This window comes from Ceratotherium simum, chromosome 12 (genome assembly GCF_057802395.1).
Source record: "Ceratotherium simum simum isolate JZ-2026a chromosome 12, ASM5780239v1, whole genome shotgun sequence".
NCBI lineage: Eukaryota > Metazoa > Chordata > Mammalia > Perissodactyla > Rhinocerotidae > Ceratotherium > Ceratotherium simum.
Window position 1 is genome coordinate 40,368,552 of NC_141911.1, and position 12,456 is coordinate 40,381,007.

A 12,456-nucleotide genomic window follows, 5' to 3' on the forward strand; every position below is an offset into this window, starting at 1 on the left:
TCTAGAGAAGCCGTTTTATTTAATTACGTTTAATTTTACTCCCTTGAACTTTTTCATATTTTACCCACGAAATACCAACCACCGCTGATTCCCTTTGCTGCCTTCTAAGGATAATGGCTTTTTTAAGTAAAAATATTAGCATGATTTGGTGATTCCTTTCTTTGTGGGGTCACTTTTCCCACCATGATTGTGCTTCTTACATTGTTTTGCAATTTTTTGATCTTTTTGTCTCCCCTTCTACTAACGAAGGGGAGTGATCATATCTTATTCTTTTTATATACACAGTGGCTGGTATAGTTCCTGTCACTTTTTACCTGAAACTTCCTTTACAAGCTAAAGGGAAAGGAAATATTGCCAGCCTCCTTCAACACCCGAACTTGAGGCAAGAGGTTCAGAGTATGATTAAGTAACATGGACAGACTATAGCTAAAAGTCTGGAAGAAGTCTTGCCGACTAGGTGCCTGGAGGAACTCAAGGGTGGGTTTGGAAGCATTTAACTGTTTTTCCAATTGTTTTTTCCCCTTTTGTTATGTTAAGGAGATGCAACCACCAACCACCCTGAGCCAGACCAAGCCTCCCCGCAAGAGTTAAGCCCATGACCTTTGCCTTATTTTTAATGCTAAGATCGCTCCAGGAGGAGCTTAGCCCTCATTACTTTAACCTGTGGTGTATGTGGAAGAATGTTTTCCAACTGAGCCTGCACAGGCGAATACTCGCCTCTCCCTTTTCAATATTCATTGCCGATCCAAAATAAAGGTCTTTGCTTCCCTTTATTCAGGGACGCCACTTCACGCTTCTCGACATTGATTTTTCATGAAAATTGCAACAACATAAACCTTACTACATTGCAGAAGCATCATACATGTGTTCATTTTTTGTATTTTTGAAAGAAGGTCAAAATGTCTACCTATGAGGGTAAGTGGTTTCTCTTTTAGACCAATCCTTCCTCATACTTGATATGTTAGTTGCAAATCTTGGTTGCAAATGGCAGAACCTAACTTAGTCAAAGAGAAATTTATTTTCACCTATCTAGAAAAGATATGTCTAGGAAGGATAGTGGGACAGCTCCTGTAGGAACCAGTGGTTGAAGGACTAGAACTGAAGGCTCAGCGTGCCAGAATTCTGTGTGTCTCTCCTCTGCTTGACTCTGGTTCTCTTTCTGTGTTGGTGCAATGCTCTTCTCCTTTCCATGTCAAGAGGAACATTTTCAGTGGCAGCCTTAGCTTAGCAACCTGAGAAAAAAGAGAATTTGTTTGGTCTTATTGATCTCTGGACATGTTGTAACGTGCATTCCTGTAGTCAGGGCAGGCTATCAAAAATACATGCCGGAGCTGTGGTTCACTGAAGGAAGAGATGCTGAGCAGACAAAACAACTAATGACCACCACAAGAGTGGGTTTACTCCTTACGAGTTAGAGGCAACCGAGCTTTGCCTGAAAGTGTCCATGTAGAGCCTAACAGCTCTATATATTAGCAATTGCAAGCCACTTGAGAATGATAAAGAACAGCAGGCCACTGAGATGTCACACATAGCATTAATATAGTAATTTACTATGCAACATTTTTTATTTTAGCTTTCAAAATGTAGTGTCTAGTTATTTACCAGCTTCTTAAGGGCAGCAGATAAGTATTACCATCTATTTTATTTTATAGATAAATTATCTGAATTATTGAGAATTTAGTAACCTGTAGGAGACCACATAGCAAGTCAGAAAAAAACGAGATGAGTATCATAAGTTCTAGTTTCTGATGCTATACTTGTTCAATTAGGCCAGACAGCTTTGGCTTTAGAATGCTGAAGCTTAAGAACAGAGTCTCAGAAAAGCATACACTACCTTTTCTTTCCTGGGATAGTAATTCATTACTATTATTGTTATTATTATTATCATTAGTAGTAGTAGTATATGGTGAACATAATAAAAACTAGAATCCAAATATTTCATATATCATTTTTCATGCAAGATAGATGGCTAGAAAATCCATTTAACTATATGAAAGTGATGACAGATGAGCTTTGGAATTTCATGCTATATTTGTAGAATTTTTGTCATTATCATACTGTGATACATTTGCATTAATATAGGCTAGTGATGGCCCAAGTGCTGTAAATTAATCTTCCCATGTGACTTTTAATGTCAGTGTGAGAATGGACATGTAAGACAATTCAGATTGCTATAGCATGTTTTCAATTTTCAGCTGTGCTTTTGACTTGGCTTTTCTTTTTTTGCCATCTGGTTTTGTGCAAATATTTAAATCTCAGTGACTGCTTATTTCACAGTTGAGAAAAAAAGAGAAAACTGGTCAAGTTACCTTGTGATATATCTTGAAACTCTGGGAACACAGAGAGAGGAATTCAGTGGGTGCTGGAGCCAGCACTTACTGACTCACGACAACCAATCATTGCCATCTCCTCCTGTGATAGGCTGAATAATGGACATCCTAATCCCTGGAACCTGTGAATATGCTACCTTACATGGGAAAAGGGACTTTGCAGATACAATTAAGGTAAAAGACCTTGGGATGAGGAGAGTTTCCTGTATTATCCAGGTGTGGCCAATCTAATCACACGAATCTTTGAAAGTGTAGAACATTTCCTGGTTGAGTATGAGAGAAGGATGTGATGATGAAAGAAAGGTCAAAGAGATGTGATATGAAAAAGACTTGACCCTCCATTGCTGGCTTTGAAGATGCAGAAAGGGGGCCATGAGCTAAAGAATGTGGTGGCCTCTGGAAGCTGGAAAGTGCAAGGGAACAGATTCTCCCCTAGATATTCCAGAAAAGAATGCAGCCCTGATGACACCTTGATTCCTGTTGAGACCTTGGTCAGACTACGAACCTACAGAATTGTAAGATAATAAACTTGTGTTATTTTAGCCACTAAGTTTGCGCTAATTTTTTAATGGCAGTAGTAGAAAACTAATGCACCTCCCAACTCTACATTCAGTGACATCATGATGATATCTTGAAATCAGCCATAGTGGGAGTATTTACATTGCTGAAATTGGCAAATGTTACTAAACAGGGATTTATTTTTTTCAGAGTGAGCTGTTCAACATATTTCAGCACACAACTAGGAATAATTCCTCCTCATTAAGGTTGCCCAAGAAAAGTGAATTGAGTTGAATAAATGTCCAATGAACTCAATCATATTAGGAAATCAATTTGTACTTTGCGGAGAAAATCACTGTTCATTAATACAGCAATTTATGACAGTGGTGAGGGTGGCATCTTGTAGGTTGAGGGAGGGACGTGGGAAGAAGGGTAGCAGTGATGGGTCAGAATAGGGATACTAACCAAAATTCCACTTCATTTTACTCTGGTTAGCACAACTTGAAAGGTCTAAACTCATTCTCATGAATTCTTTAATAACTTGTACAAAACTGGGAGCAAAACATTCTTGGAAAAGCCAAGATAATATGGGACTGATCAGTAAATACATTTCCCAGGAAGGTGCTCTGGTCATGTTACACATATGACATTTGGATTCTTTACTGAATGGCTTTCTACCCTTTACTGGAACACCTTAAGTGAATGGAAACCAAATTGATTTTACCGCCATCCACTTCCTCTTTGAACAGCTGTCATTACTAGATTTGTTTTATACTGAGCTATAATTTGATTCACTTTAAGTTGAGCTATATTCCCTAGTCTAGTCCTCTGAGACTATCTATATCCAATCTAAATCCAATCCATAGTCACAGAATATAGTAGAGTAATAACTTCACCTATTCAATACATCATACTTCAATTAGTGAAGACCTAGTTTTGATGAGCTTCTCTTGGAATGCTCCATCACGCCATCAACTGAAAACAAGGCAGCTATAAAATAGTGGTGAATTTTGTGGACTTTGGAGCCAGATTGCCTGATCCAGTTTGTCACTTACTATGTGTGTGAACTTCGGCAAGTTATTCATCTTCCCATGCCTCGTTACTCCTTTTTGTTAAATGGTGACAACAATAGTACCTACCTAATGAGGTTGATAGGAGGATTACATAAACAAATATCTGCAAAATGTTTAAAGCAGCACCTCTTACATAGTAGTCATTCAATAAATGCTAGCCACTATAGAATAGTCAACAAAAATTTCTAAATATTTTCTACATGTGCTCTTAGTTACATTTCCACTAACTGTAAACTTGTAAGGTTTGATTTTTGAACTTTATCATATAACTTCATAAGTATCCCAGGCAATTTTTGTCTTAATTGATTTAGCCCAAGTTTTTTTTTTTTTTTTTTTTCTGAGGAAGATTAGCCCGGAGCTAACATCTGTTTCCAATCTTCCTCTTTTTTTGCTTGAGGAAGATTAGCACTGAGCTAACATCTGTGCTAATCTTTCCCCACTTTATATGTGTGTTGCCGCCACAGCACGACTGACAAGTGGTGTAGGTCTGCGGCCAGGATCCAAACTCACAAACTAGGGCTGCTGAAGTGGAGCGTGCCGAACTTAACCACTATGCCATGGGGCTGCTCCCAGTTTAGCCCAAGTATGAGCCCATAGAAATCACCTATCCAGCACTTGGACTCTCAATGTTCTCTTCACATGTGGTAAACCGTCTGTTAATGTTTCCATTTCAGTCTAATATATACAGTCTTTTAAAGCATGCACTGAAAGTCCCCTCCCACCAAATAATAGTTACAGAGTTTGTTTTATTTTGATTTGTTTTTAATCTCCTCTTTTTTCTGATATCAGAATATAGAAACATATGTATGTTAACTGAGATCTTTGTTGAATTTTGGTTAATTCAAATTTTATTATTTATGGGATGTTTTACATAAGTATAGTAACAAAATAGGTTAAATATTTTTGTTTTAGTTTCTATCATTGGTAATAAAAGAAAAACAATATTTCAGTTCACACCCACTACTGCTTTTTTTAAGGCAGGTGGATCCTGTAAAATGAAAGCCCCCTCCCCACCCCCCCAGCTTTTTTCCTAAGCACAGAGAAGGGTTAGATAAGCAAAGGTGGCTGGGCCTGAGTTTGAAAGGAAGAGTGTGTGGCAGGAGGGAGAATTGAGTTTTTCCACATAATACGGTGAAAATAGTTGAAAGTCAGTAGGGCACTTGGGGAAGGAAAGACTGAGGAACAGGAGATGGGAGGCAAGGTAAGAAGCTGGTGTGTAGAGTGGGGGGAAGGTGATTGGGAGGCTGGAGGACCTTGAAGAACAGAATGCCTGATGGTAAGTGTGAAGTTGTTTGCGTTTTCTCAATGTAACTCACCCACTATCTCTCTGAATTCTTCAGTAGAGTCAGTCATACGCACACAGATGCCTTGTAGAAACTCTTTTTTGTTTTATATGGGAATTGAGCAAGTTCCATGTCTGGCTTGACGTAGTGTGGAACTAGGACATGTACAGATCTGCAATGTGAGCTAACAACTGAAACAATTCAATAAATTCACAGAAATCTTAGGAGCACATCAAACTTCCATACGGCATGGAATGGAGATTTGAGCCAATCTCCTGAAATTTAATGGGTAAGGAGATTCCTGATGATGTCCTGGCAGCATTTATTTACAGAGGAAATTTGTAAAGTCAAATAAGACAAACGATGAAGCCACCTACTTTAAAACAATGTGGGCCCATTTCCATGGGTGGTGAGGAAATATAAAATCCAGACATGGTGCTCATGTAGAGATCTTAGGAACGGTAATGTTGAAATGTCTAAGTCAAAGAGAACATAACACATTTTTGGAAAAGCTGACTGTATGCCTATGCCTCTTCTTATAGCAGAAATATATAATTATGTATTTCTAGGTGGAAAAATTTTAGATCCAATTAAGTAATAAAATAGGATGGCGGCTAGATGGTATTAATGTTAATGTGAATTTATTGATACCCACAGACTAGTGAAGCTTAAGGATATCCAAGATGTATACACATACACACCTGTGCACACACATGATACATATACAATCATGCACCACATAACAACATTTTGGTCAATGACAGACCACATATACAATGGTGGTCTCATAAGATTAGTACCATATAGCCTAGGTATGTAGTATGCTATACCATCTAGGTTTGCACAAGTATATTCTGTGATGTTCTCAAAACGATGAAATCACCTAATGATATTTCCTCCTGCTCATTTTGTTGTTAGTGCTGTTTAGTTGAATTGGACTCCTAGTGACCCTGTGTACAGCAGAGTGGAACCCTGACTGGTCTTTTCGTATTATTCTCTCACCTTCTGGCGCTATATCAGACAATGCTCTGCTGCTATTCATAAGGTTTTCTTGGCCAATTTTTTCAGAAGTGAGTGGCCAGGTCCTTCATCTTAGTCTTAGTCTGGAAGCTCCACTGAAACCTGTCCACCATGGATGACCCTACTGGTATGTGAAATACTGGTGGCATGGCTTTCAGCATCACAGCAGCACATAGCCACCACAGTATGACAACCGACAGAAAGGTTGTGTGGTTCCCTGACCGGGAAATGAACCTGGGCCGTGGCAGTGAGAGTGCTTAATCTTAACCACTAGACCACTTCCTACTCATTGTATGCAAAAAAACACTCAAGGTGAACTAGAAAAAGCACAAGATAAATAATCAAGAGACCTGAAACCAAGGGACTCTGCTACAGTCTTATTAAGAGATCTAAGATAATTCAACAACCAATATGTACTGAATGTTGACTAGGTGCCGGATACTATTCTAAGCTCTTGGGATACAATGATGAACAAAGATCCTGTCTCTTAAAGAGCTTACATTCTAGTGGGAGAGAGACAGGCAATAAACGAGAAGCATGATAAATTATATACATAGAAGGTAAAAGAGCCCTGGAAAAGAAGAAAAAATAGATGAGGGTAAAGGGTGATTGAAAGTGCTGGCAGCCTGAAATAGGGGGGGTCTGGGTAGGCTTCACTGAGAAGATGACATTTGAGCAATAACGTGAAGAAGGTGAGGGAGTCAGTCCTGTGGTTATCTGTGAGAAGAGGGCTCCAGGAGAGGGACACCCAGTGCAAAGTTCCTAAGGTGGGAGTGTTCCTGGCCCCTTCAAGCTTTCTTATATAGTTTTGGATGTCATAGCTTTTCCTTTCTTCTACTTAACAATCTGTATCATTATATTTATAGGCCATTTTTTGTAGATGGCTTATAGTTGGGTCTTGTTTTTTATCTATTCTGACAATTTCTGCATCACATTTTAATTGGAGTTTTAGGGTTATTTATATTTAATATAATTATTGGTATGGTTGAATTTAAATCTACCATCCTATTATTCGCTTCCGCCAATATTTCCTTTTTCCTCTTATTTCCTGAAATCTTTTGGATTATTTTTAAATATACTATTTAATATTTACAATAATTTATTATCACTACTTTTTAACTTTATTTATTAGTGTTGCTAGGGTTTACATATGGGTCTTTATCTCACCACAGTCTACATTCACACGATATTATACTACTTCACTTATGATATAAAAAAATTTTTCAATATTTTACTTAAACTGCAGGATACATTTTTATTATTTTTGTTTTAAATAGTCAATTTTCTTTTAAAGAAATTTGAAAATGAGGAAAAATTGCTTTTTATTTCCCTAAATTTTCACTATTTTTAGTGTTCTTTATTCCTCTATGTAGATCCAGGTTTCCATCAAGTATCTTCGTTTTTTCCTTTTTCTACCTGAAGAACTTTTTTTTAACCTTTCTTATAGTGTAGTTTTGCTGATGTTAAATTCCCTCAGCTTTTGGTTATCTGAGACAGTTTATTTCAGCTTTAGTTTTAAAGGATATTTTGGTAGACATAATAGTCTAGATTGACAGTGTTTCCCTTCATCACTTTAAAGATATTATTTTATCATTTTCTGTCTGACATAGTTTCAAACAAAGTCTATCTATTTTTGTCTTTGTTCCTCTGTATGTAATGTATCTTTTTTCTCTGGTTGCTTTAAAAATTTTTGAATCATTACTGGTTTTCAGAAATTTTATTATGATATTTCTTGGTACGCTTTAATTTTATTGATTCTGCTTAAGTTTTGTTGAGTTTTTTGAATCTTTGGTTTTATAGTTATCATTAAAATTTGAAAAATTTGGCCATTATTTCTTCAAAAATTTCAATTACATGTATATTAGATTGCCTGATATTATCCACACATCTCTGATGCTCTGTTCATTTTTTTTCAGTCTATTTTTCTCTTCCTGATTTATTATGGACTGTTTCTACTGCATAGTCTTCAAGTTCACTGATATTTTCTTCTATAGTATCTAATCTGTTGTTAATGCAATTGAGTGGAAAATATTTTTCCAGGAGTATATTTTATGTCTTTAAAATTTCCATTTAGTTCTATTTTATGTCTTTCATATTGCTTATCATTTTGTTCATATTTTCATTAAAGCTTTGGTCAAATTCAGCATATGTACAAAAGCTGTTTTAAAATCCTTATCTGCTAATTCCATCACCTCTGTCATTTCTGGGTCTATTTCTATTGTGTGATATTTTTCTTCTTATTATGGGTCAGATTTTCTTTCATCTTCATCTGTCTAATAATGGTGAGTTTTACTTTGTTGAGTGCTGGATTTTGTTATCTTCCTTTAAAGCCTCTTGGATTTTGTTATGGGTGGTAATTAAGTTACTTCTGGATCAGATTGATTCCTTTGAGACTTTTTTTTAAGCCTTTTAAAACACAAATCTAGAGTAGCCTTTACTCTAGGAAAAATTTAGTCCCACTGCTGAGTTGTGATCCTTCTGTAGTCTGTAGTCAATGAGTTTCTCCATTCTGACTGGAGGAAACTTGAACAATTCTGAACCATGTGTGAACTCTGGGAATTGTTTGGCTTGCAATTCTCCAGTAATTTGTTCTTTACCTAGAACTTGTTTCTGCCTGGCCTTCTGGAGTTTCACCCTCCATATGATATGTATTAAATCAAAGACTCGTGGGATTCCCTGTACAGATTCGTGGAGCTCTTTCTCTATAGAGTCTCTCCTCTTTCGTACTCTGTCCTTCCAATTTTAGCTGACTCTGCTGTCCTAAACTGTTATCTTCGCCATCTCAACTTAGCAATATTGGCAGGTTTTTTTTTTTTTTTCTATTTTTTTTGATTACTTTCCTTATGCCACAGTCCAGAAATTGGAAAGCTGGCGTGACCATAGGAGTCACTTCATTTTTTTCTCTTCTCTTAGTGATCAAAGTCCTATGTTGCCTGTATTCTGATATCTGAAAACTGTTGTTTCATATATATCTTGTTCAGTTTTCTGGTTGTTTATGGTGGAAGAATAAGTTTTCACTGTTATAAATCTCATGCCTGGAAGTGGAGTCTACTAGGAGAGTAATATTTTAAGGAATTAAATATGATTTAGAAATCTAACTCTATTGCTGCTAATTTTCATGTATTGGGGTCTTCAAATGAGATCTTAAAAATACAAATAAACAAAAGGGCAGGTATTCACAAGTTATTATTTTTTATTAGAAATTTTCTTCTGAAATTTTTATAATCATAAAAGTGTTGTTGAGTATTTTTAAAGATTGATCCTTAGCTCTTTGGAGAATTTCCATTCTATTCTGCATCCATAATTAAATAAGCAGAATATTTCAAAAGTAAGAAATCACAGGAACAAGTGGTTAAAAATCTGAATTTTATTTCACATTTTAAACTTATATCCTAGAATAGATTTTGGAGAAAGCCTCACATCCAATTGAAATTATTATAAATTTTGCATTATGAATATAGACTTATGGAAAGAAATTTTAATTTGAAATGATGAGAAATGACTTTATCAATGTTGTCAAGTTTCCTTGGACAATGATTATAAGATATCGTTCCATGGAAAAGCCTTAGAAAAACTTATCAGCAGTCTGAAATTTTATGTCTAAATCAAAGATAAAAATAACTTTTTGCTTCATACATATTTTGCTTTTTTTTTGCGTGTTTACTTCCTCTGCTCTTGTTTTTCAGTATCAGTTTTGTTGTTATCATTCTGAAGAACTAACTCTAGTTTTAGAAGTGTTAAAAATGTAAGCTTAAATAAATTCTATTGATCTTTGAGAATTTTCTTTTACAATGATGTTTCCAATAATATTGTCAACATACTTTGTATATGATACAAATCTCAGCCTACAAACAAACATAACAAATGTATGCAAAGTATGTTGTCTTTATTTATATAAACAAATGAATGCAAAAATGTAAGCTTTATTTTTCATAACTTAATGTTTATTTTGGATTCCCATTCTGTAGGATTGAACATATTCTCGGTAGATTTAAGGTTGTCAAGATGTCAAAACAGTGAGTATGTCCAGTTCATGGTGGCAATTTCCATTGATCCATCTGACCATATGAGTTGTTGTGTCACTTCCATCCACAGGGCTGCTAGCAGCTCACTCTGATACATCAGTGTCCACCTCGAGTGCAAAGAAAATATCCTGCTATTCTGGCGTTTTGTTGAGCTATGGTGACTCTCTCTGTGTCACCTTTGTCCTGTTCTCAGATATACAGGATCAGAACTCTGTGAGGCTTTCTTAGTTCTTTCTGCCTAATCACTTAGTTACCTCAATTCTGGGGCAAGGCACAGACCTTCTCTGTTTTATTGATTCCTCTAAATTAACTTGGGATGCCGCATTTCTTCCTCTTCCTACCCCACACTCTTGTTCAAAAATTAATTTAGGATGGAAAATAGAGTACAATGCAATGAAATTCTTTCAATTTTGTTTATTCCTCCAGCCTAGAAAAGAGTTTCTAGATTTGGGAAGTGGGGAAGTTTGCTCTACTTTATCACAAGATCTCCTAAATCTCTTTCACTAGCAACTAACTTCTGCTGTGTTGAATACCACTCCAGAACTCAATAGCTTATAGTGATAACCATTTCTTATCACTCTTAAGTCTGAGAATTGGCTGATATAGGTTGGGCTCAGCTGGATTGCTCAGCATTTCTCGAATCATCTTCTTTGGACCTGTGGCATAGCCAGATGTGTTCTTCTTATGGTGTTGACAGGAACACAAGAGGTCAAGCAAAAATACATGAGGTCCCTTAATGCTGAGACTTGTAAGCAGCATACTAATACTTCTGCCTCATTCTATTGGCCAAAGAAAGTGACATGTTTGAGCCCAAAGTCAAGTGATGGGGAAATAGACTGTCTTTGTGGAGATACTTCAAAGTCATGACAAATGGCATGGATATAGAGAGGGGTGAAGAATTGGGGTCAATAATGCAACTCACCCCATTAGAATCTTTTCCATTCTCTGGGTGTTGGAATTCAAAAACCAAGAGTAGCTCTATTTTTCTCTCTTTATGATGTCTCATCCCTTCCTTTAGGTGATATATTCAGAACCACTTTGCTTGAATGGAGGAAAGGCCAATGTGTAGAAAAATATCGGGGATTAATTAATGTTTCAAAATATTTTCCCATCATACTTACTGAGTGTCTCTCTGCAGGGTTCTAGGAGAGGCAATGGGGGAATCCATTGTATAAAAGTTCAGTGTAATTCACCTTACGAGGAAAGTCTAACTGTAGTGTGATTTAGTGGATGAGCCTAGGCCTAGAGTCCAAAGAACTAGGATGGACTCTAACTCTGCCTTGGGTATCACTTAGCCTTGGGAAAGTCTCTTAACTTCTAGTTAGAATAAGTTACTTATTCTAAGTTGTATCAGTTTTCTCAACTGTAAAATGAACATAAAATAGTACCTACTTTGTATTGTTGTTGGGAGTTAATGTTTGGAACAGTGCTTGCTCGTAATGAGTGCTCTATATGTGTCAGGTATTATTATCATTATTTGAGCTTTTTCTCATTTGTCAAACGATGATAATAATAAAGCCTCATTTGTCTATCCAATGTTAAATATATTCTTATTTGTCAATTCTCACACACACGTATACACATGCAAATATTTTAAAAAATATAATTCAACAAATATATATATACAAAATTTGACAAGACATAAAGAAAACTAAAATAAATGGGAACTGTTTCACCTGTAGAAAAGAAAAAATGAGGCAGCTAGCCAGAGTTCTTATTATAGAAGTAGGTGACCAGGTGTTCTTTGTTTGCTAAGGATAGAAAATGGAATTTAATTGGAGTCTGAAAAAATTAGATTAAGTTAAGGAATTTCTCACAGTGAATCATTAACATTGTCAGGGTTGCTGCTAAACTTTCTTGAAATCTTTTAAGAAACAAGTTGATGGTTATTTTCTCCTGGGATGTTTTAGTTCTCTTTAATTGTGGGAGAGGAGTTGAGATATGTTTTTGAGGTTATTTCTGTCTTTATGATTTTGACTTGCTTCACCATTTTTATCATCATTTGTGATGAATATGTTTACTTCTGCTAGCTGGTGTAGATAAGTGAGTTCCTTCAGTTCAACTTTTTAATGTCTTAATTTACTTCTGTTTTTCAACAAATTTCCTCCAATTTTTTTTGCTCTAAAATGCAGTATTATTATATATATTGCAATCTATTTGTACTACACACCATCTCTGAATAAGATCCAAGGCAAATTAATTAAAGAATTTTTTCAATTAAATGAGT

At 35.9% G+C, this 12,456-nt stretch overlaps 1 long non-coding RNA gene across 1 annotated transcript in view; it reads left to right on the top strand.

Moving 5' to 3' along the window:
* The first annotated feature begins 683 nt into the window (after window positions 1-683).
* Window positions 684-12,456, top strand: part of LOC147915835 (uncharacterized) — a 154,504-nt gene continuing 142,731 nt past the window's right edge. Inside the window, exon 1 of the long non-coding RNA XR_015553743.1 lies at window positions 684-915. This is a non-coding gene — a long non-coding RNA (uncharacterized LOC147915835). The remainder of the gene's footprint in view (window positions 916-12,456) is intronic.